General features: G+C 45.7%; 1 long non-coding RNA gene across 2 annotated transcripts; it reads left to right on the forward strand.

Annotated features, from left to right (window-relative positions):
• Positions 1 to 2,059: 2,059 nt before the first annotated feature.
• On the forward strand, positions 2,060 to 19,910 carry LOC144140873 (uncharacterized). Of its 2 annotated transcripts, none has more exons than XR_013316375.1 (5): positions 2,060 to 2,207; positions 5,446 to 5,597; positions 10,788 to 10,903; positions 18,754 to 18,837; positions 19,655 to 19,910. It is a non-coding gene; the product is annotated as an uncharacterized LOC144140873 (long non-coding RNA). The 2 variants fall into 2 exon arrangements; XR_013316376.1 differs by lacking the exon at positions 2,060 to 2,207 and adding an exon at positions 2,903 to 3,148.
• Positions 19,911 to 24,211: the final 4,301 nt, after the last annotated feature.

Below are 24,211 nucleotides of genomic sequence, written 5' to 3' on the forward strand. Positions count from 1 at the left end.
CGTCTTCACCTCTGAGACACCGGCAGTTTGACACTTGTGCACCTACTGGAATTCAATGGAAAGCCAGTGATGTCGCCCTGGGTGGTGTGCAACGCAAAGCCAGGTTTCACGAAAGTTGTGCACTACAGAGGCGGAATAAAACTACTCCATCATGGTGGAGTGCCCAGCCATCGGAGGGATCATCCATAAATATATGCCATATGCATAGGGCACGCAATTCGATGTCGTGATTGACCATCACGTAGTTTTGTGACGTTCGTCCCTGACAGACCTGTCTGGACACTTTGGCGTTTGGCTCTCCGGCTCCAGTTATATGACACCAGCGTGATATACCGACCTTGGCGCGTGCATGTCGATGCTGATGCGCTCCCCCTCTCACGTGCCACATTCGCTGCAGCCTTTCTCGCTGCTCCAGACACTGCTGACGAATACCTTCCACTTGCTGACATGAGAACCGAGCACCGAGCAGTACAAAACCGATTGATTTCTTCATACTGGCGATCATATTCTGTAGAAGGGGTAACGAACTGGAAACCGTATTTACATTTTGGCATGCGGTAAGCCTTCGTCGGAATAACAACTGGAACAAAATTACGCTCATCTTCCCGCGAGGGAACCCTGATGTGATGCGACGCATCGGGGGGTTCAATTGGCGTTTCCGTTGGGTTGATTCTCTAAATCGCGTGAAACGTTGAGCGTCACGTGCCCGTCGCTTCGCTGCCTTGTCTTCAGTTGAAGTAACGTTGCCATCAGCGTTTAGATTGACGCTGGTACTCGATTGTGTCAAACCACTCGCTGACGGCACTGTTGCTTCCATCGCACTACATCGGAAGAAGCAACGGAGTCGTCGTCGTCAAGCGAAGCACAAGCAAAGTCAAGCGCAGTCAAGCGAACGCACTTGACTGAACCGGCGAAGCGCGCTCACCGCTTATATTCAGCACTTGAAGGAGAGGAGACGAACGGAGGAGAGTTGCGCATGCGCAGCGAGAGCAAATGCGAGAGAGAAGCGTTAGCGAAGCGCGCGCAGCTGTTATGATAATGAGACAGAGAGAGCGCGTTGCACACAACTGTTGACGAGAAGAACTGAAGAGAGTTTGCGCATGCGCAGGTGGTGTGCAGACGCCGCGACGACGCTGGAGATGCGTCGCATCTAATATGTACAGTCATTGACAATTTAAACACGAACCGTGGAGCGCACGGCCGAAGGTTCCGGTGGCGTCACGTGGCAGTGGCCGTAGAAAACGCATGGACAAGCGCCGTTAAGACGACGGGAGCGAGGCTGCGTGTCCCACTGCGATATGTTGCCCTCTGCTCGCTCGCATGCTTGCCTTTTCGCTATGCCGCAAGAGCGATGAAAACAATTGTTCGTGATGCGGCCACTGTGTGCTCGGTTCACACGAGCTCCTATTCCCCGTGTGTGCCGGCGTCACATTGCGACATAGCTTTGCATGTGAAATGCAGTAACTACAGCAAAAAACGATGAACAGCTGGGTCACGTTAAAACCATGCTCAGTAATACCCGCTGGATCCGCAGACTTCTACAAGCACTGAGGCGCCTGACAAAAAAAAAAAAAAACGACAAATTCACGCCGCCAAAACTGTTGTGCAAGGGAAACTGGACTATGAAATGGTTAAACCTCCATATATTCTTAATTTTTGTGAATATTAGTATTCTGCCTGTGATTTTCCCAGCCCGCACAAAAGTTGCAGTTAATGTATATGATTATAGACGCAGTCTGGTAGTATATCTATTGTTTGCTACAAGCACCGAATCCGCCAAGGAACTCAGCCATGACTCAACCAAACAAAGGCGCATTCTTTTCGGCGGCCAGCTCATTGTTCAATGCCCGAGCCACTGCACCACGAACGCAAAACAATGCATTGCCATCAGAAGTTAGGCGGCATACATTTGTTTTTGTCTCCATATCTGTGCGCTGGTTTTCTTCGAGAAAGCATGATGAGCTCAAGAGTATGCCTTGCGAGAGCGTGCACGCGTTTCCTACGCAAGAACTGACCGCAGCTGCAAGCGATTACGCACGGCTTTGCACTTATTGCGACCAACACCTTCAGCTGCAGCAGCGGTAGTACTTGCAGTGCTTGCAGTGCTCTTACGGCATGGTGACAAGGCAAGCATCCGAACGAGGAGAGGGAAATTATCGCAGTGCGACACGCAGCCTCGCTCCCGTCCTCTCCACAACGCATGTCAGGTGACGCACTGGTATCTTCGGCCGTGTGCTCCCCGATTCGTATTTGAATTGTTCATGGCAAGACTGTGCGTATAAATATAGACATATATTACATGTATGACGACGCACCATGTTATAATTATAAGGTTTACCAAAGCAACCTCTCTTAGTCAACCGCTACACGTTGTCATACACGCTGATGTACTCCTGCGCATCTGATGAAACATGAAATTGAGCCACGTCGTAAAGAATGAAGGATTTGATCAACTTGTTCCCATTTTAAACACGTCTTTAGCTAACGTTACGAGATGCAGTTAAATTACAAATCTAGTGGACGTAATACTGCGAGGCCCCAAAGAGGAATTTTGAGACAATGCGTGTCACTCGTCCCAAAGAAGTCAGACTTCCTTAGAAGTCAGACTTCCAAAGAAGAAGACTTGCTTAACCTTTGAAATGTGCTTGAACTCCGACACAATTCCCCCAGGTCATTAACACAGTCGCTTCTCGACATTTCGCTAAAATAATTCCCACTTTATATATCACAAGCGCCGAGCCGTGAGTAATGACAACTGCAAATATGAAATGCACCAGCAACAAAAAATTCGAAGCCAAAATTCAAGGAAAACCACCAACTTTTGCACGGGGTGATGTCATCGTCTGATGCAGGTTTGAATAGGACGTCATTGATGATGACGAAGGTGCTTTCTTTATAGCCTACAAAAGCGCTTCACTATATATAAAAGAATGCCAAAGCCCAGTCATGAAGAGGGCTTATTTAGCGTTGTGGAGGATTTCGCGCGCATTACACGCTTGCGTATGAAACACGAAAGTTTCCAATGTTGCGTGTTATTTTAGCCGTTTCCTTTTTGCAAGCAATCAGCATCATAAGTAACGGGTACCAAACCGAAGAAATACGTATTGATCATGATTACCACTACTTCAAGTACCAAGACATCATACAGGTAACAAGTTTTCAGGCTCATCTTAAGAATGTCAGGGTTCACGCGGACTGTGTCTTCTGATTATCGGTACCCAGTCAACGAAATCAACACGCTCAAGGGACTGGGTAACAAGTCACTTAAGCACGGAGTTTTGATTTGACACAGAAATAGTTTGTGGGCGGGGTACCATCGATTTTTGAGTCCCGTCAAGCAATAAGGGTGTGCGAAACCTCAGCTACCCATTACAATATAAAAGTGCCAGACTTTCGTGTCTGGGGTTTGTTTGTAGATTTCCTGGTTTGTTTCGCTTATAGACCTCCATGGTTACTTTAGTCCAAAAATTTGCCGTTCTATATATTAAATTTCCCCATCTGTCGTAGTCGGCAGGTCGCTTATACTCGGGTTTCCCAGATGGCGGGCACGTGAAGAATGTCTAAACGTTCCAGACGTGTATTGGCTCTACCAAAATGGGCCACACGGCCATCGATAAGTTTAGCCCCTGATTTCATACATGTTCAGATATTGAATGACCTGAAGAATCGGCCAGTTTCAGCGCAACTTCCGTAAAAAGTTCGTACCCAAGTTCCAAACACTGTGTCAGTCAGCTTTGTTTGGTTGCCTGTAATCCGCTTTACCAGATTGAACTGGCGATCATTTGTTGTACAGAATGGGTTATTATCAACGTAGAAACTACTGAAGCGACTGTACCTTCACGTGACTTTTAATGACCATAAATACAAGTTCTGTTTTTTTAAATCAAATAAAAGTAATCAAACGTATTCTGGCGAGCACTGTCCTTTCAATGTGCGTTTGCTTCTGTCTTGTATTGGAGGAAGAGCAATAAACAGAAACTTTTTTTTCTTGTACTGGGGTCCACACGTATCTCAAGAATGCTTGATCGCCGTAAGAACATTTACTTTTAGAAGGCTTAGAACATATTACGACTCCGCGTGCTAAGGAGATCCCCGGCTGTTATAAATAAGAATGTGAAGTGTTTACCGTACCATGTGCGCCAGAACAGGGATTACTACGAAAGGGTTAATATAACAAAGCGAGTTACCCGCCTACAAAAGGTGAAACATGATTTCCACCCTTTCCGGGCCGAAGGATTATATGTGTGAGGTTTTAATTACCTTTAATGGGAAAAACGCAAATGGGTTAAGGTTGAAGGTTCAGCTGACATCATGCTCTTCTCGGGCACATTACCAATTGAAAATTTGGAAATCCTGGGGTTTATAATTCGGCCTTAAGGCTGTTTTTAATACTGAATACTGGCCACGTTAATGTGTTCTGGAAGCGTGACTTTCACATTCCTATTGCAAAAGCGTGTGCTATTTTACATTGATAAGGCTGCTTAAAAGCGCACGTCACAAACTGCGTTACGATTGCTTTTTCCCGCATTGAAAGGAAACGGTCAAGATTTCCTTGCCCTTAGCTCCCCTAAAATTCTCGTACCAAGGTCATTGTTACAGCCAATAATAACGTCTAGATGCTGCTATAATTTTATTATAACTTCCTCCCAAAAATATGTTGAGCAGCTCGACTTCTCTTCACGTACCGTTTCTAATTTTGTGCACGTGGTGCGTGTAATGTGCCAATCATTTTCCATTGGTATGTCACTTCCAATCGGGCTGATATAGGCCTGATTAATTGTCCAAAGAAAGTTCTAACGAAGAGAATGAATCTCAACTGCTGGTTCTTTCCCAACCTAGGTGTTCACAATACAACTTGACATTGATTGCCCACTTCACTCCAACTTATATAATTAAAATAATAAAAAATTGCAAACTCGTCGTGTTCGCTATTTTAAGGAAACTGAGGTATTACATATATTGTTTACATCAGGCGTATTTTAAAACTTTACATTTTCGGGACACTGCAAAAGTAAGAACGGTGCTTTTTGAAATGAATAGAGTCGTGATAGGCTGCCATGTAAAAAAAAAAAAAAATTAGCCGCGATAATGGGTGTTAAGGCATTCCATATTCTGTTTACGTTCCAATTCAGCAAGTCAAAAAGTGTAGATTCTGATGAGATTGGTGAAATTACTTCATTGAGTCCACATAGAAATTGGGTTGACCACTGAGCAATCCAGGCTACCTCTGCCCAGAACGGTTCCGTTTTTCTCAATTTGGTTCAAACTTACCTTCCGTTCAAATAATACGAGAAACACATCTTTGGTGCCAACGGCAACTGATTTGTGTTCCGTTCCTCGAGATTCGGCGTTATATTCTATATTTTCTTTTTTTCTCAAAAAATTCTAACAAAGCGGCAAATCAACTTTCCTCAATAAAAACTGAAAATTTCAAATTATTTTTAGGAATTCAACACCTCTCACCGACGATGGCTTTATGGACTCAGCTACACACCCAAAACTCATGTAGTCCATGAAGATTGCCTGTACTTTGTAACTGACAACGTGACCGAAGAGCAGGTCAACTACACTATGTACTATATCAACTACACCATAGCGTGAGTGCTGTTCTCATCTGTTATAATCGTTACATATGTACCAAAATTTGTAAATGCCAAATTCACCAACTTAGAAGTGAATAAAATTGAAATTGAAATTTTGCGGTTTTACATTTGAAGAAAGACCTACGCCTAGGGTGAGTCTTAGTTGAGTGTATCAAATTAGTTTTGACGCCCTGGAGACCAACCATATTATTGTTTTTCCTGCAATGCTCACATTACAGCTGAAGGAGCGTAACAAAGGACCACGCATTGCCGCGAACCATGCGTTGGGTTGCTTAATGCATGCATTTTGCTCTGACGCCCAGCCGCGTCCAGCGGCGTTATTTGTGTGCCAAGCAAACCACGTGTTCCATTCTTTCTTTTTTTATACCACATGGGTCATCTCAATGAATAGGGAGAGTGTTTTGGCTTCTCGTTACTGCACTAGAATAATATTCTGTGATCTCCAGTGTTCTCAACGTAATTTTTGCGGCTAGAGAAACAATGACGGTGAAAGATAAATGCTCGCCGCGCAGAAGCCGTGCTATTCGATAACCGACACTCACCTGCGCACGTCACTTTGTTGACTTTTCCTTCGCCGCCTGTCTAATTTTTTCTTTCATTAGGGGAGAATAAGTTTACTACAATAAATTTGCTTTTCCTACAAGACAGCCGCATCCTCTCTGGCTACACGACATCTAGAAAGGTGCGGGGTACATGCAATGTAGACCCTCTTCAAATAGTCTACCTAGTCCAACTCGTGCCGACCACCAACATCATGGCCTCCAGCCAGAGTTTCGACTACTGCAGGATAAATTGAAGTCCTCATACATCGCGAATGGTGCCATGAACAACGTATCCAGGACGAGCAACACTGCCAGCACTCCTGTAGTTCTCCATCAACCTCGGGCGCCCCCATCTTTTGACGGGTAATCAGGAAAAGATCATGAAGAATGGCTGGACCATCCCGAAAGAGTCCGCACATTTAACCGATGGGGTGGTGACGAAACACTGAGGCAAGTATCTGGAAGTCTGTGCACGCATTTGGTTTGAAAACCACGAACCTTTGCTGCCGACAAAGGAGTTATTCAAGACGGAGGTTTTGAAAACGTTCATTACTCTCGTACGCAAGTGACGGGACGAGCAGTGGCTGCAGGCATGGACGCGGCATCCCAATTAAAGCGTGCTCGTAATTGTTGAGGAGTCGCCGCGACTTTCTCGCCATGCAGATCCGGAAATGACCGAGGAATTAAGCAAGAGCTCCCGCATGCTTTGTCCGCAACCCCTCGAAAACAGTGCCCGAATTCGCGTCTGGGGCGGCTGCGATGGAGACGACGTTTGAAATACTAACTGGGAGGTACAAAGGGCCAACCAATGCGCTGGTGTCGGAGACGATTGGTGCCGGGGCCTAGTATACCCAATACACAGCGCCAAACAATCCACGCAGTCACCAGAGAACAACTGCGGAAACTTCTCCCAGCAACGCCGCACCCAAAGTTGCCCAGAAGTGATCCGGGAAGAAGTTCAACAAGCACTGGAAAGTTCTGCGCCGTCTGAACTACTCCGTGAGCCACAAAGTATGCCTTACTCCGCAGCGGTTCGTCGACCCCGCCCACCTCTAACTGCTCATCAAACCCGCCGTAAAGCCTTCTGCTGCCGCTCACCTGGCCTTCCGTAGCCAGACGCACAGGAAAACAAACGTATGGCGAACCCTAGAAAATCGTCCTCTGTGAAGGTACAGCGGAGTGGCCGACCACATCAGCCGTCGCTTCCCCTATAGGATGCTCGGCTTGTAAGGCTTCTCAGTCTACGTACCATGCTTATTTACCGCGTGGCCGGAGCCCTACAAAGGTCGAAGAGTGCGTGTCGAATACCATCCGAGGTTTAGCATGCTTGAACCATTCGCCGTCCCCCTACCAATACCTACTGCCAAGCCGTCGACACATTGCAGACTTCATGCGTGGGAGGTCCCCTAGCTAACTTAGGGGAAACTAAATCTTGAAGGTGTAGTTGCTCTAAGGCGAAAAACACTAAACGTTCTGCGACGCAAGGACGCACTGAAGAACATTATTCATGGCGTGGCCACGCCTGACCACATGATTTAACGCTAACGTGACCCCTGAATGCGAAGACAGCCACATGGCGCGACGCCTACCGAGATTACCAAGCCTGCCTATGAAAAGACGATGACAATGACGATGCATAGTAGACGACTGTCAACACGCACAAACCGAGATAGGAAGCGCCGACGCACCGGCACTCGAGGAAAGTGCCGGCCATCCAGTTTTTTAAGGGCGGATTTCCTCATAAACACGGAAGCCAACTGCTCGCTAAATAGCGGATTATTCTCGTCTCAGCTGAAAAAAGTTGCGACTAGATGAGGATTGCGTGAGGATTACACCCAGATGAGGATTACGCATGAAGATTATCTTGATCCACCCGCATTTATATGAACTGTATCCAAAGAATCTATGGGAGGGGAGAGCAGGCGCGAACCAGAGCTGTTCGCTGCGTTTACATATTGGACTCCTCGCGCCCTGCCGAACAAGGCCGACGAGTGCGTCAACACAGCCTTGCCCGTGAGTAGAACTAACTCGCCCTTACGGCTTTTCGACTGGCCCCATTCGCTTATAGGCCGTTTACAGCGACCAGTTAGTCAGTCCCGCCTAAAGCAGGCGGCCCCGGCGCCGCACTCGCTATCACTCGCCCCGCGTACTTGTACTTTCCGTTTCTACCGTAGATTGGCATAAGCCGAAGTAAAGTGCGTCGCTAGGATAATATAATAGCAACAAGGAAAAGCCAAAATTTAGGTAGTCAATGCAGTCGGAAATGATGTTGGTCGTCGTGACATGGAATAGCACGTTTGCGGAAGCGCTCCAATATAAGGGACGTGTGAACGCCCTGGCACGCCGCCACCACTAGCACGATTCCATCTTTCACTTCCCAGTTTAGGTACACTCCGTAGATCCGGCGTATTTCATTAATTACGACAAGTAGACCAGACGGTGTGGAAAAGCAGTGAAAAGGCGTCTGGATTTTGCGATTATAACCGCAGCCCTGCGAGCATACTGCACCTTGTGAAAGCACCTTTGAGCACACTACAAAGTGTGCAATCTTAAGTCATAATTTCTGGGTCCGCTCTGCTAGCATTGAAACGGATAAGCCATAACAGGTTTAGCGTAGACCGCGCATAAATACATGGAAGGCTGCTGCTGAAGTGAAATCTCTGACTTCCACATGCGCTGTTATAGCCGTTACAAGCCATGAAGCTAGGAACATTGAAAACTTATTACACAAAGTCTTGCAAGGAAATCATATGAAGAGATGAGTAAAAATGTACATAAAGATGGCCAGAAGTTATAATATTTGCTGCCGGAGCAATTCTGTAATGCTTACTACAAAAATGCAAAACATTCTCACCTTAACAGCCTTATGTGCTAGCTCAGGAGAAATTCTCACGTTTCATCAACGCTTGGGCGCTTCAATTGAGCGTTTGGAATCTTCACCGAACCAGAAATAATTTTTCGCTAATTGTGCACGAGCGCACTTCTCTTTGGGGGCTACGATGGGCTATTTTGTATTCATTCCATGCGCCATATGGCAGTTTCAGCGCGTGTATATTTATAGCCGGAAGTTAGCACACACCGACGAAACGATAGGTGATATCGTAGAACAGGTATGGAAGGATTGCAGCGTCAATTGTAACTCAGCTGGTAATTAGAGCGGCACTGCTGACTTTTCTTCACTTGTGGAAACTTAAAAAAACGGCCAAAAGGAACATACAGCTTCCAAACCAGTGCAAGGGTAATTACAGACATTCATATTGATAAAATGGTGCGTCCAAAGCAAACCATTTTGATTACGCCGGAAAGGAAAGCCTTTAAAAAACCGCTTTGGAAACATCATTCATACATGCAAAATTAAGTCATATTATGTTGTTTAGAGGCTTCTGGCATTGACTTCGTAAAAGAGCACGTAGAAATAGAAAAAAAGCAAAAGCCATCAAACAGTTGCTTCTCGAACGAAACGCCTGGAGAGGAAACTCTGACGGACACAAGAACATGTATGAGCGATTTTTGTTGACGAAGTATTCTTTCAAGGCTGGCACGCCCTACCTTACCGAACCATAAGTTCCGATTCGGAGAAATACTCAGAAAAATGACCAAATTCGCCATGAAGCCGCGCCAGCGCTCGCCCGCAGATTCGTACAGGCGTGGGCAAAGTTCACAGCGAGAAACGCGTTCCAAAAGTTCCAAAAGGACAGCTACGCCGGAAGACGTCACTTGGTCCGGCTTGGCTGCTCCCAGGGATCCGCCCTGTAAACGGTCTATGCATAGCTGAGTCGAGACGAGAAGCCTGTTCTTGTCGTCTCTTCTTCAGTCGCTCGTTGAGTCGAAGTATACGACACTTGTAACTCTCATAATCGCTGTCGCGTTTGTTGCCGTTTTGAACGTTAACTTTGTGGTGCTGTGTATGACGGGTGGTTCATGCGCGACGTTTCCGTCTTTTCGAAACACGAATTTTGTGAGTGACAGCGAACCGAAAGTTTCTCAAAATTTATGAGTCGTGCAACGCTTTACGAGGTGTACCATTTTTTAAAGGAAAGATTTACTACTTTCGCACCGCGATTTCGTGGAGGATTCGAAAATGTCCTTTTGACAAGAGACATCCCCCCCCCCCCCCCCTCGACACAGCCCTCGAAGCGCATCGCGTGATTCGCCGGGCCCGATGTTGGCGCCTGCGGGCGCCGGCTGCTATCGCCACTGCCGCTACGGCCGAGGCAGCCAACCACGCTCGCAGCCTCCCACGCATGTGGCGCTGGGATGTTTGGGGCAACGTAACACGTCTCGCGACTTGAGAAGAGAACTATGCGTTCGCCAGGAATGAACGCCGCGTTCGCCCGGCCTCCTTCTGGAACGTTGCACGGAACTGAACGGCTGAGACGTGATTGGCAATACAGCTAAATCAAAGGTGTAATCAAACGAAACCAAGACTCCACCAGACTAAGTCAAGCTTTTGCTTTGCATATCCAAGATTACCTGAGATAAGCCGCAGCCATTTTTTTATTTCCGTCTACACTGGAATGAATATTTCAACAGACCGTTGCAACTTCGCATTACAAGTCATTTCCGTAATGCCACATCAATTATTTCTCAAAACTTGATAAACCTACCAGTACAAAATTAATGTTGCCTTTTGTATTAACAGGGGGAAGGAGCACAAGTATGGGACTTTCTTTTATAAGGACAAAGAAAAAGACATTTTGGACGAAAACAAAACAGAGAGACAACGTCCGAATTCTGTGTGCATTCGCAAAGTACCAGGTATATATTATTAATTGTTCGCTCTTGTATAATATTTAACGAACATTTGCTGGCAATCTATTAACAATGTAAGGATAGGTTTGTTCACATTTGCATGTGCTGCAAATTTTATGGTCATATCTTTTTTTCCTAACATGTTAAGAGACCCGTTGGATCTTAATACCTGCTGTGCTTGCTATGATAACATTGAGTCTGACGTATTCTAGGCGTAATATAATGTATTTCAGTTGATATAAAATAAGGGTGAATCAATAGAAGGAAATGACCAATTTCAAAATATCCCATTGATTTCAGTCAACCTATTTGCTTAGAGGCCTTTTAGAGATGCCGGGTAGTGCGGAAATATTTTGAAAAAGAAGCAAAATTCTACATGTTCATTTTGTGTTCTCATCATTTCGGTCAACGTATGTTTCAGGCAAGATTTTGACCTTTAACGTTCCTGATCTTTCTTCTTGCTAATCACATAGCACGACACCTGAAATTTAGTGCTCTACTGAACGTCAACTCGGCCTAAACAAGGACGCCTTAATTCAAATTCGCTCTTGTATGAAAAGAAATAAGAGATTGGCTGGTCTTATTGGCTGCTCTCTAAAGTGCCTCTAAATACAACATAAAACTTTGCTCCATTCTGGCATTTGGGACGCTCATAACTCGCTACGGCTCTGTACAACCGGAAACATTGTTTATATTGTTTCACTGAGTATTTAAATGGCTGGTTTGGAAATTTCGTATTTACTGCACCTTTACATGACGTAGTGAAAGGTACTGCGCGCGAGCTTGATAGAATAGTTTCTCACTCAAATTTACACAGAAATAGGGCTGTAGTATCCAGGCGAGACGCACTTCTGTGACCATGACTTGATGAATTTACTGCGATGGGTTTCCATTTAAATTTAATGCGATGGGTTTCTAATTATTAAAGCCAGTAATGCTCTCAGACGAAAGCGAAAGTGTAGATTCCTAAGCATGGCAGAATGAGCACCCATCCTCCAAAAAAACAAAGCTCTTTTTTGCGCATACCCGGCGCGGGCTGTGTCACGGTTATTTAGCAAATGGTGTTAATACTGGAAATTTTTCTGAAATCGAACTTCAATTTAGAGAATTTATGCATCATTCCAAGTGTACGAATTTGCCCGACGAAGTTTTGCAGAAATTTCAAGAAGCCCGTTAATTCGAACGCGAGTGGGTTCCGCCATAGATAATTCCTACTACCGACTACCTTAGCAGCGCCTTATCCCTTAGCATGTGGCCACTGAAACGCAGCCGCTACCTACAGACAATGCTGCGTCATTTCCGGAATGGAGAGAAAAAATTCCCCCGCACCTCCCCGAGGGGGATCGTGAGGATGCAGAAATGCATTGGGTGCACCGATGAGTGTGATGCGATTAATGGCGAAGAGAGAGACGAGAGTGTGAGCGTAATCATTTATTTTTTCTTTTCCCACACCCGTCATTTCCGCTTCGTTATATTGAAGCGTCTTCGAGACCGCGTTGAGCGCAACCGCCAACTGCAGAGGATCGTTCACGTCAAAGTCGTCGGGAATCGTTTCGTACTCACCGTCAGCATCATCGACGTCGTCTTCCTGCGGTTCCTCTCGTTCGCCGCCGTCATCGAAGTGATCGAGCCGACTCCAATCGACCCGAACGTTGATGGCGCGATACAGCGGGGTGTGTTCCAGGTGCTTGAGCCAAGCCAGGATGTTGCCGCGCTTCACCAACCCGCGCTTGTACGTTGCCGGACTCATCACCCTCCGCTTGATGTGAACGTCGAACGCAACGTCCTCGGGTACCATGCGAGGAAGGCACCGCACAACCTTCGATACGTCGATGGGCACGTTCACCGCCTGTTCCTTGATTCCAAACTGCCCGTTGCCTCGAGTCAGCCGCCTGATGCTCATGAAGGGGAGTCGAGGCGCGATGAGCCGCTCTTCGACCGGGTTCAGATCGGGAAGATGCGCCGGCCGAGGAGGATAACGGTAGCCAAAACTCACGCAGCCCTCCTCTTCGCAGCTTTGTCTTCTTGTCCTTCTTCTTCTTTAGCGGTTCCCCTACGGGAAGATGACGATGTGGTTGAACGCGAAGCTATCTCGTGATGGATTGTTTGGTTGGCCAATCCCTAGGGGCATCATGCCACAATCATCATAAGACGCGCTGCGGACGCCGGCCAACGTACGCAAGACAACACCCGGCTCTAATGCATTTCTGCATAAAACTAGGAGAGATGGTAAAATCGAGTAAAGCCAGCGAAACCCCAATGGCGGAAGTTTTCAAAGCCGTATTCTTTGCGGAAAACGTCGGTGCGAACGCGTGTTCAGTTCCGTGTGGTGCGCTGACAGACGAGGACATCATGTCTTAGGCGACAAACGCATGCACTGTCAATACCAGTGACGATAAGGAAGTCAAGGACGAATCATTACGGCGGCCGTCCGCTCGAAGTCATGGCCGGATTGAATGACGCCCGTCTCTTGTTTGGTTTCTAAGAACACGAACAGAAGGCATTTTGCTCCCATAGCTCCGAATTGGCTCAAAAGCGGATCTGTACCATGAATAAACAAAAAGCAGGCTGGAATAACAGGTTTTTTCAGTCATCAAATTGAAGATTGGCCGACGGCTTTCCAATCGTTGTGTAGTGTTATTACTCTTCACTTTCATTAGTTCAAAGTTTCAGTTATTAGAACTGAAATAACGCTCCCTTGCTGTTCGTATGAACAAGCTTTTTCTGTACAATGCATAATTCTGAGGCACAGCTTATCTCATCGGTTCTGGCACCACGTAAGATCTGTGTGGAGTGTGCGGAGTAATCTTCACCCTGCTCCAGCTTCACACCATCTCGACGTGGACGCTATTGACGAGGGCACGGGAGCCGTCTCGGTAGCCTCAGCCCCTCCGCAACATATTTACGTGGCCTAGGGACACTTTCGTGTACTTGGTACGAGAGAATAAACGAAGAGCAACTGAGGCCAGTTGTGTAGAAACGATTTAGTAATGCTCTATCTAATGCGTTAACGTGGGCTAGTTGGTTGGAGTAATGAAACATGGTAAAACAGCGCGGCTTGAGGCAGGCCTTTAACGAAGACAGACGCAGGACTAGCACTGCAACAACTGAATTATTATACAAGACTCAAAAAGTATACAGAGACGGCGCATGCGCGAACATGGGCCAGATAATCAGGAACATTTACCGCGACTAGGTTAAGTGTATCAGTTTTTAAGCACGTTGCAAGCACACATTAGGATAATCTATTTCTTCTTTTTTGGAAAACACCATAGATGCAGTGCTTACACACTTGTCACTAGCATTCAGTACGCACTGCGCTTCAAAAAATACATGACTGGCCTGGTATTGAAAAACACACAAAACGCGTGTTTTTTTCGAAAAGTGGAACGCAGTATGGAACGAACAGGAAGCGGCCGCAGTGGCCAGCTAAATGGCCCTCCTGACCGTGCGCTTGATCAGCTAGCTTTGAGGTATTATCAGAGTCTACAATTGATGCACCAGTATTCCGTATGTATCATTTTCCATACGATAGAGCCACTTCGTACACAACACCTGGTTTGCAACCTACAAACCACGCGGCATGCTTCTTAGTGCAGTGGTTGTTGTTTTTCTCGCTGTTCCCTACAGAGCACATTCGTGCTAGTTTTTCCGGGGCGGTAAACACGAAGTCGGCACAAGACTTCCCAGCCACCTTTTTAAAACAGTGGTAGAAATCGTGAACGTACGAGACGCCTTGAGGCCTCCTTTTATTGCAAATTTTATCTTGCACTTGACATCGTGCGCCTGACTTAACGTCACGCAATAGGCTTTCCACCACAGACGCTATCGCTTCCCGAGCGAAGCCAGCATCTTGTAAACGAGCAACTTTGTTTTGTACGCTATCGGCAACTTGGTGCGGACAGGGTTTCTCGAGGGCACCGCGAACACAACTAACGCCAATACCCCTTTCACTTTCTTCGAATGAGATTCATGTTAGTTTAAATTTGCCTTTTTTCACCGCGACCTATACGCCCACCACATGTGTTCGCCACTAAACGCAAAGCAAACATAGAGGAACTACAGGCCACCTTTATTCGGTAATTCGCGAGTGAATTTCAGGCCCTCCGAAGACACCAGAAAGGTCTCCTTAAATGTAGGACCAGCGCTAGTCTACCAGCTGGAGACAGCACCAGCGCTACTTACCCGCCGCGGTGGCTCAGTGGCTAAGGCGTTGCGCTGCTGAGCACGAGGTCGCGGGTTCGATTCCCGGCCGCGGGTGCCGCTTTTCTGATGGAGGCGAAAAGCAAAAACGCCCGTGTGTACGAGATTTCGGCGCTCGTTAAAGATCCCCAGGTGGTCAAAATTAATCCGGAGCCCTCCACTACGGCGCGCCTCATCGCCTGCGTTGCGTCGGCGCGTTAAACCCTACAATCAATCAATCAAACCAGCGCTACTTCTGTGTCTTTACTCATCTGCGTCCTGTCTCTAGCCGTGTTGTGTTGCCATGTTTCATTGACATATCCGACGCACCATTGTGCGACTTGGCTTCAGGCACCTTCAAGGCAGCGATACGTCACTCGCTTGAAGACATTTTTGTTGCGTGGCCGCCAATCATCAATTCCATAATCGTCATCCGCGGTGGAGAAGACCACTACTTTACTGATCTCAAGTCAAACTAACTTAACCGGTCATTTCGCCGCTTCATTGACCAAGGCGATCGCCCTTAACCCGGGGGTTGGGGTGCTATGACACATGAATAGGCAGTTGGCTTTTGTACGCAGCACTATTATCACTTGCCGTTAAAGAAAGATAAACTCTGTCTGCGCTTACTTTGCGTGGGATCTAGCATGGTCAGCTTGTAAATAATGTAAATGCTTGGTATCGTTCTCAACCATGGTCCGTGTTTTCTGTTAAGCCATCCCGAAAGAATATTGTTACAAGGGCTTTATTAGGACCAAGCGACAACGTCACGAAGCAAACGTCTGCTTCATATTTCTTTTAAGTTCAGATCACTTTAGAGGCCCGGCTTGTCGCCATAGCTCGTTGGCCGCCACGCTACCTATCCACCGCCCTCACGCAGCGTAGCGGCGAAACTGACCTATACGAAGCGCTGTGGCATCACGCACCCAAACAGAGGCTTCGAAAAGATACGCGCTTATACGTCGATTGAGCTGTTCTGGCCAGAGTTAACGACATACTTGAACAGGTGGTTTATATACTAAAAAAAAGTGGCCGCGGAAGACAAAAATTAAATTAAACCGTTCCACTCAATTTGAAAGCTGTCCGAAGTGCCGCAGTGATTCGCCATAATGGGCTGAATCACCGTTATCAGCTTACTGCTACCACCCCGTGCAATTCAAATTTCCCGCCTTCGCAGTGCTCGTGCTCCCCCTGCCTGAAACTGCGCCAGCGGGAGTTTTTGTTGGCTTTGTGCTCTTTCCCCCGCACGTGCCGGCGCTCCACTGTAAACCAACCCAACGGGCGTCCTTAACAAAAGGAACGCGGCTGCTGCCGGTTAATAACGCATATTTTTTCTCGAATGCACCTATAGTTTTCTTTGCACTAAACAACGGAAAGATGTATTACACGCGCCAGCGCTTCACGAGTTTCGAACGCTTATGACTATACAAACCGCTTGGCTTTCGAAGCCTCCGGGGTACGCCGCGAACAACAGCGTTACCCCGGGAAGCCGCCTTGTTGCTCTATATACTTGGCTCGAGCGAGCGAGCGAGGATGACAAGGCCAGTGCCTAAAGTGCTCTGCAATTAAAAGCTGTCGCAAGAGCAGAGCAGTGATTCACCATAGTGGCTGTGGTGACGTTACTCGCCTATTGCTACCACCCCTTACGGTCTTTACCTGCCTGTCTACCTCCTCTCTTGATGAAGTGAACAGCAGTTTCCCCCATGTAATTCCATTTTCCCGTCTTTGCAATGCACGCGCGCCTTCTGCCCGGAACAGCACGAGCGGGAGTTCTGTTCGTCTCGTGCTTACTTTAATCTCGCACCCCTTACTGAATCATTCTAAATGCGTCGTTTCTTTTCCGGTTCTACTTTTTTCGCTTACTATCGCAAAAATCAACCCAACGAGCATTGTTAACTAGCCGAACGTGGGGACTGCCAGTTAAGTACATATATTATGCCTCAAATGTACCTGCAGTTTTATTTGCGCTACCTAACGGGATGTGTATACCAGTTCCATCGGTTCCAGGATATCAGGATGATTTCATCATCCGTTAGTGCCGAAGCAGCGGACTAAGAACGGTAAAAAGAGTGACAAACGTGATCGGAGGACGCACGACCAGAGAGCAATGTTAATCTGATTCCAATAGATTCTATGCACAATCCGTGCCACTTACAAGCTGTGATTGCGGCTCCCATGATACGAATCGGACTGCTGCGACAGATTTTCTTAGTAGGCATATTAGTATAAAACTATACTCATTTGATGTGCTTAAAGCAGGAACCAAAACCTGGCATGAATCCGGATCCACCATAAATTAAGAATAGCTTGACTCCCTTATGAAACACCGCCATACGCAATATGATATTTCTACATACCATACCATTCACAACAGTTGGATGACCTTAGTTCATTGAATACGATGTACCTCCCAAAAGGAAAGGGTACCATTTCCTCTCAATTATTTTCACGTCCACTGCTTCGCGCTGTTGTAACTAAAGACATTGCGAAGCGTCACAGCACTACGCACAACGTCTCGCAGCATCAACCGTCAATTCATGTCGACTCCCCTTTGATTCTTATGTCGTATGCATTTGTTAATTGCCTTCTTGCAAAACCAAACGTCGTCCAACTACCACCGTTGCTGCAAAAGAACGTTATTTTATTGGAACAATTCATGCTTCAGTGGAAATAACGTAAAACTTTGTGAATCTTCATTTAGATTGGTCGACACCAGCCTATCGTGAAAGCTTCACGTAAGCTTTGGAAATGGTATTGCTGGGTCACCGGCAATGAGGACTCGAGCTACTATAAATTATGGCATCTCACATACCATGACTAACACAGCCACAAAGCGTCACACTCCAGTTACAAAGTTTTTAGACTAAGACGTGGACGACTAGAAAAGAAACGCAAATCATTTATGCCATTTTACAAAAAGCATGCATTAGTGTAAAAACGTTTCTCCGTGGAGTGTAATGCTCTGCGGCGGGGTTATGTGACTTTTAAATAGGTTTTGTCGAAACCCTGCAATGGAGCCAGTCTAAGGAGGTAAGTTTTTTGAAATGGAACAAAGTTCAAGCGTCATTAGGGTACCTGTCAGTAATTTCGCCACACGTATCCTGAGGTAAACGTAATTTACAAGTTTTCGTAAGAAGTAAAGCCATACGCACTACACGATATTTCCAGCGACCGCTGCACATGATTACATCGCATAGATTTGTGCCGTCTGCCTTCTCATTAGAATGTTTTAAGTAAAAAAAGCGCTACCCTAATGCGGGTGGATGTAAAATAAATGTCCGTTGTAGAGTGTCGTTTTAATAGGAAAACGTTGACTTGGTCTAACGTTTTTACTTGAAACGTTTCATAGCATGTGCCACAGCAGGCGATGAGTCATTATCGCGACTAGAAACGAAACCTAAATTCTTTGCTCGAATTTACCAAAAACATCTATTGGTCTAAACACTTTTCTCCCTGTCGTGTGATGCTCTGTAGCTGTGTAGGTCAGGATAGGTGGGACACGAACGTTTATTGTAGCTAGAGTCCACATTGTGCGTTAACCGGCAATTATTTCCAATGTTTGCGTTTTTAAATGAGCGTTTTCTACATAATACAATTCCGAACCGGCGGTTTCTCATATAATAAATACAATTGGAAATTCTAATAGTGCTTATTGCTTGTTATTTTCCTTGCAGGACAGGGATACGGAAGAAACTTCACGCAAATATATTCGGATTACATAAACTGTTCCCTTTTTCGCGTGCTTCATGAGAATGGAGGTACTTTTACCCTTCCACTTCACTTTTTAATAAATTTATTCATTCTCTCAAAATGAGGCATGGCCCAGGTTCTCTTTATGACCTTATTACCTGTGAAATAGCGTGATTTGATTGATTTGTTCAGTCTTACTCATGTAGGAATATGCCCAGTTTCATAAAAAAATAAATACTTCGAAAGCCGATATTGCGTCAAAAAGACACAGATGCCACAAATATCAAAAGTAAAATTTCTCCTTTCACAGTACAACTATTTTGTATTTACTTAGACCACTGTTTGTTCAATTACCGGCTAAAAATAGTTTTTTCTTCTGATTCACTGTTCATCGATTCTGATTCTGTTGAAGACTTCGGGAATTAGAAAACCGGAAAAGCTGCAAGTCCCACCTATAGCATGCCATTTTTCATGTGGGGTCACAGAAGGGCAGTAGGCTATTTCGCATAACAAGGAATTCAAATTGGTGCGAATTGGGAAACAGATTAGCAGAGCCGCTTTAATTGTTAGAAAGCTTTGACGGGGCATTCACTCACAAGGAAGATATCTCCAACGTGTAATTCTGTTAATTATGGACAAGAAATGAATTCAAGGCTCCACCACTGAGACAGCTCGCCTGATGGCTTGCTTACTTACCTGTGCACTGCTTGGTGGCTCCTTTACTTGCTGCTTTTCGCAGTCACTGTTGGTATTCACTATTACGCACTCAGCGCTTCCTTGGGGAGATGTTCACTTTCTTATTTTAGTGACATTGTGTCCAACTTTGTTGTTTTGCTATGCTTTGTTAGCAATTAAACAAAATGTCCTCTATAATTTTCCTTGCAGAACTAGCGTGTCTAATTTTTATCACTGACAATGCAAAAGGTAAAATGCCTTTTTTGTGCGAAAGGATGTATAATAACAGTTGTGGGGCCGGCAACCCCATTCACGTGAAATATAACAGCACCTGTAAGCCTCAAAATGATAGTTTGACGCACATAGTTCATCGAAGATTGTCACGATGAAATACCTTCAACGGATATTTATCGCGAAAACATGTGATAGAACGGACCCACGTCGTGTCGTCTCAATAAAAAATGTATTTTTGAAGAACAGAATGGTGTTCTGTTGTTTTACTCCTCGTCTCACTTCTAACAACATTGTGACTCCTAAGGGGGTTTTCGGAACCTGCAAAAATTTTTCCTCCATTTATAAGATGCCACCGAGCCCTTAATAATGGAGCACTAGTTGTTTTATGCGTCAGTATGAGGCGGTAGAGGCCTTCGTGGATGCTGGGGCCCAGGATGGCGTTTTATCTACTGCGATACAGTGTCCCATCTATCCTGACGCCTCTCAAACGTGCCTGTACCAAACCATCGGCACCCTGCAATCTCTACTGGCGGAGCTCAGAGCCATCCGGGATGGCCTACAGGCACTAAAACCGGCCCTATAGCGCGCCCTCATAGGTGCCATCCCACATCTTTATGTAGACTCTACGGCGGCCATACTTGATTTACGCCAAGTATCCAACAATTGTACTATTTCAAGGGACATCCACACGCTAATAGACACGTATCTCTGCCATCTCAGGCTATTGTGGGTTAGGCGGAATACGCTCCCCGCTCACATTGCAGCGGATAAGGCTTGCCATCATACGTATATTCCTCGGCCGCTGCCAATATTAACACCCGGTCGGATAGAAAAGTTTCTCCAACGGAACTACAATCTGCGTCGCACAACACATGCCCTTATCCCACTGTGTGGAATGGACCTCCCCGGTAGACTTGCTCGCTGGGAAGAGGATTTGCTGCGCAGACTTCGCGTTGGAGTGGCGCTTTCAGTGCTGTGACTCGGGCGTGACCTCCACTATACCGTGCCCTGTTTGATGACACCTTCCCCTTCTGCACAGCTCCTGCCGATCAAGCTGATGCGAACCATCTAATATGGGCGTGTCCTTCACTGGACTCAGCCAGAAAGCGACACTTGAGAGGCAAAGGCGTCCATCCTGGAAGACCCCCCGACCTCCAGCGGTGGCTCTGGGGACCCCACCACCGCTCCCTTCTTGACTTCCTTCGAGGGACGGGTGCCCATTTATACTTGTAACTAGGTTATTTTATGCCAACGGGTATCCTAAGGAACATTAAAAAAAAAGATTCACGCACACCTAACAGGCAGAACTCAGTACGTCGAAATTGATGGCTCGAAATCAGAATTACTAGACGTCACATAGGGTATCACGCAGGGGTCTGAGCTGGGACCAGTCCGGCTTCTTGTTTATATAAATGATATTGCTGAACATACTAACAAAGTCATTAAAGTACGACTCTTTGCGGGCGATTGCCTGCTTTACAAAGAAATTAACAATGCAAACTATTCGAAAATTCATCGTGACGCACTTAAGGTTGTAGAATACTGGTGTGAAACTTCAAAAATGAAAATCTACAGAGAAATAAAACTGTTGTTTTTCGAGTCACAAATAAGAAAAAAAAAACATGTTATTGCCTGGTCCTACACCCTGGAATCCTGTACACTTGCCACAGTGAATAGTCCTAAATGTTTAGGAGAAACTATTTCTAGTGATATTAGTTGGGTGAAACATTACGAAAACATTTGTTGGACTGCAGAAATGAAACTATGATTTTTGCGTAGGCCCTAAGCTCACTTCGAAGAACGCCAAATTAACTGCCTCTCTATACTTGGTCAGACCGGCAATAGAATATGGTAGTGGCGTATGGGATCATTGTGGAATAGGATGAATCAATATGACAGAGCGAGTTCGATGAAGAGCAGCTCCATTAAGTTTGTCTCGTTACTGTCGAACTTATTCTGTAACCGAAATGGTGCCATTACCTAATTTACTTACCCTAGCCGAATGACGCCGCCTAACTTGACTAAGGTTTCTTTTCTTTCCCTGAAAAAAGCATCTTAAAATAGACACCTCTCAATACTTTGTGCCACTACGAGGCAGAACCCTAAGACATACACGTGAACATATTTTCCTGATCTCTCAACTACACAATAATGCATACACTTACTAATTTTTTTCAAGAACAATGAAAGAATGGAACGCACTACCAACAACCGCTATCCACGGTGACTCTGTAACAGAGTTTGAGGACAAACTGAAGCGAGTGATGCCCGAAGCAAAACGTGCATTGTGAAACACATTTATTAAACTGGTTGTTTTCATTTGCTTATAGATATTCCTGTTAGGTGTGTGGTGTTGTTATCTTTCTGCTGTGTTAAACCCATTCATTTTTTCAAGCGATTTTACTGATGTATAGTTCGTGTACATTCTGAATAATGTACATTCTTGTTCTTCTACTCGGGCTACCAACCAACACCTCTAACGGCCTCCGGGCCAACACTATGCATAAAGAAATAAGTAAATACTAAATCAACTGGAGAAACTCGTCGCCTGCTGTTGGACACCCCATTATAGCTCCTGACGGAAGATAAGGAATTAAACGGCAACAGTAACGAAAGTAATAAGTGCAGCGTCCCGTGCACGTGGGCACTGCATAACAAAACAAAATAATTGCGCAAAAAAGGGGGATACATGGGGTATGTCCTCACTTCGTCCGTGTCTCTCCATTTTTTGCGCATTTTGTTCAGTAACAAAAGGTTTCGCTGGGTAGGTTCCCCGTTCCACTAGGAATATACGTGAAACAGCGCAACGCGGTTCTACAAATATTGTAGTAGGGTGGCTCGAATCACGCGCGTCTCCGCCGAAAGGCAGCGCTGGCATCGAGTCACCCGACTTGGAGCCGTGGACCGCGGTGAATTTAGATTGACTTGGGCATACCTATAAGTGTTATCTTGGGAGGAACGAGACCGGAGAGGAACATCATGACAGGTGAACGGGAAAGTGAAGGGAGGCGTTTACATAGGAGCCGTGCCAGTCGAGCATTGTCTTTCGTCGACATTTGCAACGAAAGGAGGAAATACGCGGCCATTTTTTCTCTTGTTCTCTGATTAGCACTTCCGCCCAGCACCGTGCATTGTTCAAGGTTCGGTGCGCACTTATGATTGTTACAATGCTCTGCCAAGTGTTAAGTCGGCCCCTCTGCAACATAGCAATGACGTTCCACCAAAATATCATGTTGTAAGCGGCCGCTCTGACCTCTCTCGAGGATTCTGGGTGGCTCCGCTACTCACTCTGCAGAAGCGTAACTATTTTCGTGTCGCGGAAAGCGCCACGAGAACGTCAACCCGCATGTATATCCTTGTCATGTCGCGGAACAGACCTTGGATATAAGGTTCCGCCGTCGTTTTCTTTTCCTGCTTACTATCTATATGCCTTCTCATACAGCTATATAGAAATGTTCAGGATTCCCTGAAGATGCCAGCTGTCCTATCTGATCGTTGAAATGTCCATGAACAATATGTAGACTGGATTTTGTGTGGCGTTTGTTGGGCACAGTTTCACAAATTCTTGTTTTCGTATCTTCGAGTGAGCTATGTGATACGACATAAGTGGTTTGTGAACACGCCAGCCGACAACAATAACTGGCTTTCTCCTTTAGTTATTTCTGAGTATTATCCAGTACAATGTAGTGTAATTACACTACAATTACTCAGAATCATCGTATATTTAGTGTAATCAATGTTATAGATGATACCGAATATGGAACATGCACTATTGGTTGTTGCATCTTTGGTGTTTTTCAGTATAATTGCAAATAGGCGTATTTGCTTTTTTTCAATTCATTATCAAGTAGCGCCCGGCATATACGGACTCCCACTTTTGTAATGGGTATAAGTGCTGCGTAAATAAAAATGAATGTAATTTTTTCGAAATCAGCACACATGATGATGCGTTAAACCCGAGAACGCGGGTGCAGTCATGGCCACTACCGAAGTAAGTATTAAGCAAACTGAAAAAAAAATAATATCCGCCTATGAAGGGAAGCCGGTGTATGACTTCAAAGTTTGAACAACCAGAGGCAAATCTGCAGTTAAATCAGAGAGGGACGACCTAACACGGCGTGCATTGGCATGCCGTGGCGGGGCAAACATCGCAGCGGCTTGAGGCATGCGCGCTGCTGGATGCCCTTTAGCGGAAGCGGCGCCTGTACCGGCCCACGCTGTCCCTATATGAAACGAACGGAGAAGTTTCGTGACCAGTAAACTGATTTAAGGAATCAGCTTATCTTCAGTAGGACAACACTTAACATAGACATTTTACTTTACGAACACCTGAATGAAGGTGAAGAACGTTCACAATACTGCAAGAGTTAAGGGGGAAAGTAAACAAAATCAAATACCATGTGCTCTTTACCATCTTGGCATTACTTCATTTCATTAAAAACAGGAGTGATAGCTTTTACCTACCTTTACGCGCTATTAAAAACAAAGCAAAGAGCAAACAGATGCACCCTGTGTACTCCATCAAGTGTTTGA

This window comes from Haemaphysalis longicornis, unplaced genomic scaffold, assembly GCF_048455015.1.
Source record: "Haemaphysalis longicornis isolate Haplotype H1 unplaced genomic scaffold, Haemaphysalis longicornis Haplotype H1 scaffold_53, whole genome shotgun sequence".
NCBI lineage: Eukaryota > Metazoa > Arthropoda > Arachnida > Ixodida > Ixodidae > Haemaphysalis > Haemaphysalis longicornis.